Source organism: Gossypium hirsutum, chromosome A13 (assembly GCF_007990345.1).
Source record: "Gossypium hirsutum isolate 1008001.06 chromosome A13, Gossypium_hirsutum_v2.1, whole genome shotgun sequence".
Classification (NCBI taxonomy): Eukaryota; Viridiplantae; Streptophyta; class Magnoliopsida; order Malvales; family Malvaceae; genus Gossypium; species Gossypium hirsutum.
In genome coordinates, this window is record NC_053436.1 from 12,844,112 (window position 1) to 12,850,768 (window position 6,657).

At 36.0% G+C, this 6,657-nt stretch overlaps 1 non-coding gene across 1 annotated transcript; it reads left to right on the forward strand.

Annotated features, from left to right (window-relative positions):
* The first annotated feature begins 1,203 nt into the window (after positions 1–1,203).
* On the forward strand, positions 1,204–1,310 carry LOC121212817 (small nucleolar RNA R71). Its single transcript, XR_005908191.1, has one exon. It is a non-coding gene; the product is annotated as a small nucleolar RNA R71 (small nucleolar RNA).
* The last annotated feature ends 5,347 nt before the right edge of the window (positions 1,311–6,657 follow it).

A 6,657-nucleotide genomic window follows, 5' to 3' on the forward strand; every position in this document is an offset into this window, starting at 1 on the left:
AATCCGCATACGACTTTTGACGATCCGAAGCGGCTTTCAAACTTTCACGAATTACTCGAACTTTCTGCTCAGCATCCTTAATCAAATCAACCCCAAAGATTTTACTTTCACTAAGTTCAGTCCAAAATAATGGGGTACGGCACTTGCGACCGTATAAAGCCTCGTAAGGTGCCATCTTAATGCTTGATTGAAAGCTATTGTTATAAGCAAATTCAATCAAAGGCAAATATCTTTCCCATGAACCACAAAACTCTAAGACGCAACATCTCAACATATCCTCGAGTATCTGAATTATTCGTTCAGATTGGCCATCAGTCTGGGGATGAAATGCGGACAAGAGGTTTATATTCGACATTCACTGATTTGTTTGTATTTTGATCTACCTCACCTTGGCCTTTGGTTACCACAGTTTCTTGCCCCGGTTCTAGTTCAGGCTCCACAAATCCTTCTTCATCTTGAACATTAATCGCGTTGAGTTGTTCCCTTGGGTTGGGTTCAGTATTACTTGGCAAACTACCTTGTAGTCATTCAGAGATTAGTTTGGAAAGCTGGCCTATCTGAGTTTCGAGCCCTTAGATCGATGCTTGTTAATTTTTAAGTGCTGTCTCGGTGTTCTGAAAATAGGTTTCTGACACCGATATAAACTTTGAGAGCATCTCTTCAAGGTTCGGCTTCTTTTCCTATTGGTAGGGTGGTTGCTGAAAACCCAGAAGATGTTGTGGTCTTTGATTTCCTTGGCCTCCCCATGAGAAATTAGGGTGGTTCCTCCAACCTGCATTGTAAGTGTTACTAAATGGATTTTTTTTAGGTCGAGGATTACTACATATGTAATTTAATTGCTCGTTATCCATGTTGTGGCCATAAGGTTGGTATTCTGAATGGCTTGTTCCACCGCCACTTGCTTCGCACTGCATCACTAGGTAAACCTATGAAAAACTAAGAAAACCATCAATCTTTTTATTTAAGATTTCTACCTGATTAGAGAGCATGGTGACCGAATCGACATTATAAATGCCAGCTATTTTCGTTGGCTTTGTCCTCATCACTTCCCACTGATAGTTATTTAGTGACATCTCCTCTATAAACTCATAAGCATAGTCAGGTGTTTTATTATTGATGGTTCTGCCAGCAGCTGCGTTAACCATTTGCTGAGTCGAAGGATTCAGACCATTATAGAATGTTTAAACTTGGAGCCAAAGCGGTAGCCCATGGTGAGGACACCTTCTCAAAAGATCCTTGTATCTCTCACATGCATCGCAGAGTGTTTCTAAATCCATCTGCACAAAAGAAGAGATATCATTAAGTAATTTAGCCGTTTTAGATGGCGAAAAATATTTTAGTAAAATTTTTTCGGTCATTTGTTCCTAAGTAGTAATTGACCCTCGTGGTAACGAGTTCAACCGCTGTTTAGCTTTGTTCCTCAATGAAGAAGGGAATAGCCGAAGACGAATAGCATCATCAGAAACATCATTAATTTTAAATGTATCACATAGTTCCAAGAAGTTGGCTAAATGAGCGTTAGGATCTTCATCCTGCAAACCATCAAACTAAACAAATTGCTGTATCAATTGAATAGTGTTAGGTTTTAATTCAAAAGTATTTTCAGCTATAGCAGGTCTAACTATGCTTGATTCAGTTCCTGTTAAAAAAGATTTAGCATAATCATACATAGTGCGTAGAGCAGGATTTTGATTAACCGCAATTACAAGAGGTAGCTGATTTTTTTTGTTTTCAGCCATTTCTTTGGTTGGGGGTTGAGTATCGTCTTTCTGTTCATTCTCTGTGTATCTTAAGCTTCGCCTTATTTCTCTTTGGTTTTTACAAACTGTGCGATTCATTTCTTCGTCAAAAAGTAATGGTCCTGACGGGTTTCTTCTAGTCATAAACTATAAAAACCTACCAAGAGAAGGAAAAAAAGTAAATTGATAAGTAATAATAATAAAAAAATTAAATTGCAAGGAAAATAAATGGCTAAAGTAATAAAAATTGAGCGTTCCTAATATCTTAGTTCCCCGGCAACGGCGCCAAAAACTTGAACGCGTGATTTCGTGATAGGTTTTAAATATTTATTATTACTCATTCTTGAAACTAACTATTATCGCGATGTAGGCAAGTGTACCTATCGAACAATAGTATAGTTTTAGCAAGACCGGATTGTCGAACCCAAAAGAACTAAAAGTACTAGTAATGACTATTTTTTTATTATCTAGCCTAAGAATAAAGAGGTTTTGTTTTAATTAACTAATTATCTAAACTAAGAACTCACAGAGAATAGAATTGGGAAATTGCTTTTTGGAAAATCGATTGAATGAAGGCAATACCTAAGGAAAAATCCACCTAGACTGTACTTGTTATTCTGGCTCCGAATTGGACGATTTATTCATTTAACTTGTTTCATAGAGATCCCTAAGTTATGTTATTATCCCTATTCAAGACTAATAACGTCTAATCCCTAGATTGAATAATTGAGACTTTTCTCTAATTAACACTCTAGGGTTGCATTAACTCAATCTATGGATCCCCTTATTAGGTTTCACCTTAATTCGGTAAAATCTTGTCACCCTATGTCTAGGCGCGCAATCAACTCCGCTTAATTATGACAAATGTACTCTTTGACAGGGTCTATTCCTCCTCTGAATAAGAGCTTATCCTGAATCAGTATCCTAGGATATCAAAACAAGAATTAAGAACACATAATTAAGAACAACTTAAATATTTATCATATAATTCAGAAAATAATAACAAGATTCGTCTTAGGTTTCATTCCTCTTAGGTATTTAGGGGTTTTAGTTCATAACTAAATAAGAAAACATCTCAGAATAATAAAGAATACAAAACATAAAGAATACAAAACATAAAGAAAACCCAAAACTCTTGAAGGGGGAATCAATGAGAGATCTTCAGTCTTGATGGTGAATCCGACTTCTGAGATGGATCAATCGGCTTCCTTGGAGTAATTAATTACTCCCTATTCTGTGTCTCTATTGTTCCTCCTCTAGGGTGTATTTATAGGCTTTGGAATGCCTAAAAGCCCTCAAAATTAGCCTTTTTCGAATTGGACTCAACTTGGGCTCGGCAGGGACACACCCGTGTGACACGTCCGTGTGCGATTACTTCAAGCCGTGCTCGAGCCTGCCAAATTGAGACGGCCATATGAGGAGGTCCAGGCCGTGTTGATTTCGTACTTTAGCCCATTTTCTCCGTTTTTGGCTCGTTTCTCATTCTTTTTGCTCTCTTATGCTCTCCTAAGTCTGAAACTTGAAATTAAAGCATTAGGAGCATCGAATTCACCAATTTTAATGGAAAATCATCTATAAAATGCGTTACGCATGGGGTAAAAATATGTATAAATTACGGTTTATCACAAGCCAAAACTCAGGTCTCTCAAGATCATAATCAACTGTAGCTCTAAACTCTTCGGCCCCATACTTTTGAATTTTATCAACAGGTGGTTTGCTTAAACGTACGAGTTCCAGGACTTGAGAAGCTAAGGGAATTGGTTAGGGAATAGTTAGAGGTATAGGTTGTTGTGCAGGCGGATTTGTTCGGACAAACTCAGAAAACCACTCATTCATCATTCGGAAGAATGTTTCCTTAGCCTCTCCTCCCCAACCCTCAGACACGGGTCTTAAACTAGACGGCACTACTCCGTGAATGGAGGCTAGTGCATTACTTTCTACATCTTTGAAGTCTGTTCAATTGGAATCCATTATTATATGAAAACATGATTTAAAAATTGTTAGAAGATATCACACTATCACAAGTTAAATATGGCATGTATAGCTAGGCACACATACACTACATTAGTCTTAAAATTGACTAAACCATAGCTCTGATACCAATAAATGTAACACCCCTAACCCGTATCTGTCGCAAGAATAAGGTTACGGAGCATTACCAGACTTATCTCATAAACAATCATACATTTTATTCCCAAACAAAAGTCATTCAAATTTAGTCATGTAGTCCCTAACATGAGCTTTCGAGGCTTAAAACAAGCATTGGAAATGATTTGGGACTAATTAAAGTACTTAAGAAATTTTTAAAAAACATGGAAAATTTTCAAAGTGCAAGGGACACATGCCCGTATGGCCAGGCCGTGTGTCTCACATAGCCAAGAGACATGCCCATGTCACAGGTCGTGTAGACATTCGAAATGGGATCACATGGCCATGTCCCAACCCGTGTCTGACCCCGTGTAACTCACTGACTTAGGTCACACGACCAGACCACACACCCGTGTACCAGGCCGTGTACCCTTCGAAGTGGCCACACACCCTCGTGTGCCACGCCGTGTGCTAGGCTGAGTGAAGCTATTGACTTGATCTCAAAAAAAGTATCAGGGGACACATCGTTGTGTTACCTGGCCATATGTCACAAACGGCTGAGACACACGCCCGTGTCTCTACCCGTGTGGACAAAAACAGGCCATTTTCTAAGCCTTATTTCTCACCCAATTATGCAATACCAATACCAATAGCCATAATGCTCCTAAGCATCACAATTTTCCATTCAAAAATATTCCAATATCACTTTCAAAAATTCACCTAAATGGTCAAGTGCATAAATTCACTTTTGTGCCTAACAAATAACCTATATGCCATTTCTAATTTCAACTATATAGAACTCTACTTACATAATCAAAATCTAGGCATTTTCAAGGCATTCAATACATTATGTAGTTAACTACACATATATACATATACATGTCAATCCATAACAATTCAAACCACATTAAAATGGCCAATTACAGTATCAAAACATATAGGCTTTCACTAGCCAAATAACCTATACATGCCATACAACTAAAATACATTAAGTTCAAAAGTACCAAATAAGAGTTTGATAGTGTAATGCAATCTCTGACAACTTCCAAAACGAGTGAGCTTCTGAATCACTATAAAACACGGAAAAAAAAACAAAGTAAGCAATTAAGCTTGGTAAGTTTGAAAAACTACAAATATAAATTACCAATCAACCACAATTAAGCAAGTAATTAAATCATAATGCAATTCAATTTAATGCCATTAGCTTTCCCTCTAACCACCAACAAAGTTAATTATGAAATCACAAATCTCATAGATTCAATTTCCACATGATTCACGTACATGCATGTACTGGTTCCTATCGAACTCATATACTCTCGTAATATCACTGTGCCCATTGAACCATTTGGAATAATATCGGATACTCGGGAATATTACACACAAAGTACCAATACAAGATCGTAACCATCTCTATCTCATATCTCATATAGATGGCCACTCTCGAGCTATCACAAGGTCTACTCACACAAGCTGACGGTCAAGACGTAGCTACACAGTGCTGCTCACACAAGCTGATGAGTAACCGCAACATATGCTGGAAAACTCAGCCATTGGTAGAACATATGAGACCAGCACCCAAAACACGATAACCCCTAATGACATGTCATTTGTATCCTATCTATTCTTAAGGTTCAACCGGGATCTATACAATTACCGATATCTCATCGAGAATTTTTTGTAGTGTCGTATAATCCCAATTGTATTAATTAAGCATGTAAACACATATAATTTAAAGCTTATTGATATACGAACTTACCTAGAATTAATACGGAGAAAATCGACTAATCAATCTATTACTTTGTTTTCCCCCGATTTAATTCCAAACGTGGCTTTTCTTGATCTATATAATCATATTTAACCACTTTAATATTTATTTTATTCAATTCAATCTGATTTCATATTATGGTAACATTTGACTACTTTACAATTTAGTCCTAGCTCATAAAAATGCAAATTTATGCAATTTAACCCACACTCATGCTAGTCGAATTCTATATAGACCCATAGCAGCCCATACATTTCATCATTTCACACATTTACCACATGATTTTCAAATTTCTCGATTTAATCCCTATTTGACATTTTCAACCAAAATCACTTTACAAAACTTATTTATCTAACAATAGCCATTCATTTTCTACCATAAAACATCAAACACATATACATTCATTAATGGTAAAACCTTAATACTTTAACAGTTTCACAAATTAGTCCCTAGGTTAGCTAGATTAAGCTACAACGACTCCAAAAAAATAGAAATCATTAAAAACAGAGTAAAAATACATACCATGCACTCAAAAATACCATGGCCGTACTTAGCAAGGTTTAATGGATTTCCTTCCTTTGCAAAATTAGTGGAAGAAGATGGAAAAAGATGATGACCATGTTATTTTTACTTAATTTGTCCTTATTTACTAAATTACTAATGTAACCTTTTAATTAACCATTAAAAATCACTTATATGATGTCCATCTTTTTCCATGATTAATGTTAATGGTCTATTTATCACATAAGGACCTCTACTTAAAGTTCTAGAGCTATTAGACACTTTTAGCTAATAGAACACAACTTTTACACTTTACACGATTTATAACTTTTTTATCAAATTAAGCAAGCAATTGATAAAATTTCTTAACAAAATTTTTATGTGACCTATTTTCATTTTTTAGACATTAAAATAATAATAAAATAAATAATTTGACCTCAAATTTGTGGTCTCGAAATCACTATTCTGATTTCACTGAAAACAGGCTGTTACACCTGTATTGCTGGATACGAGCGAGGGTAATATCTTAGTTACTAAATGGTTATAGAAATCATTTGATTGAGT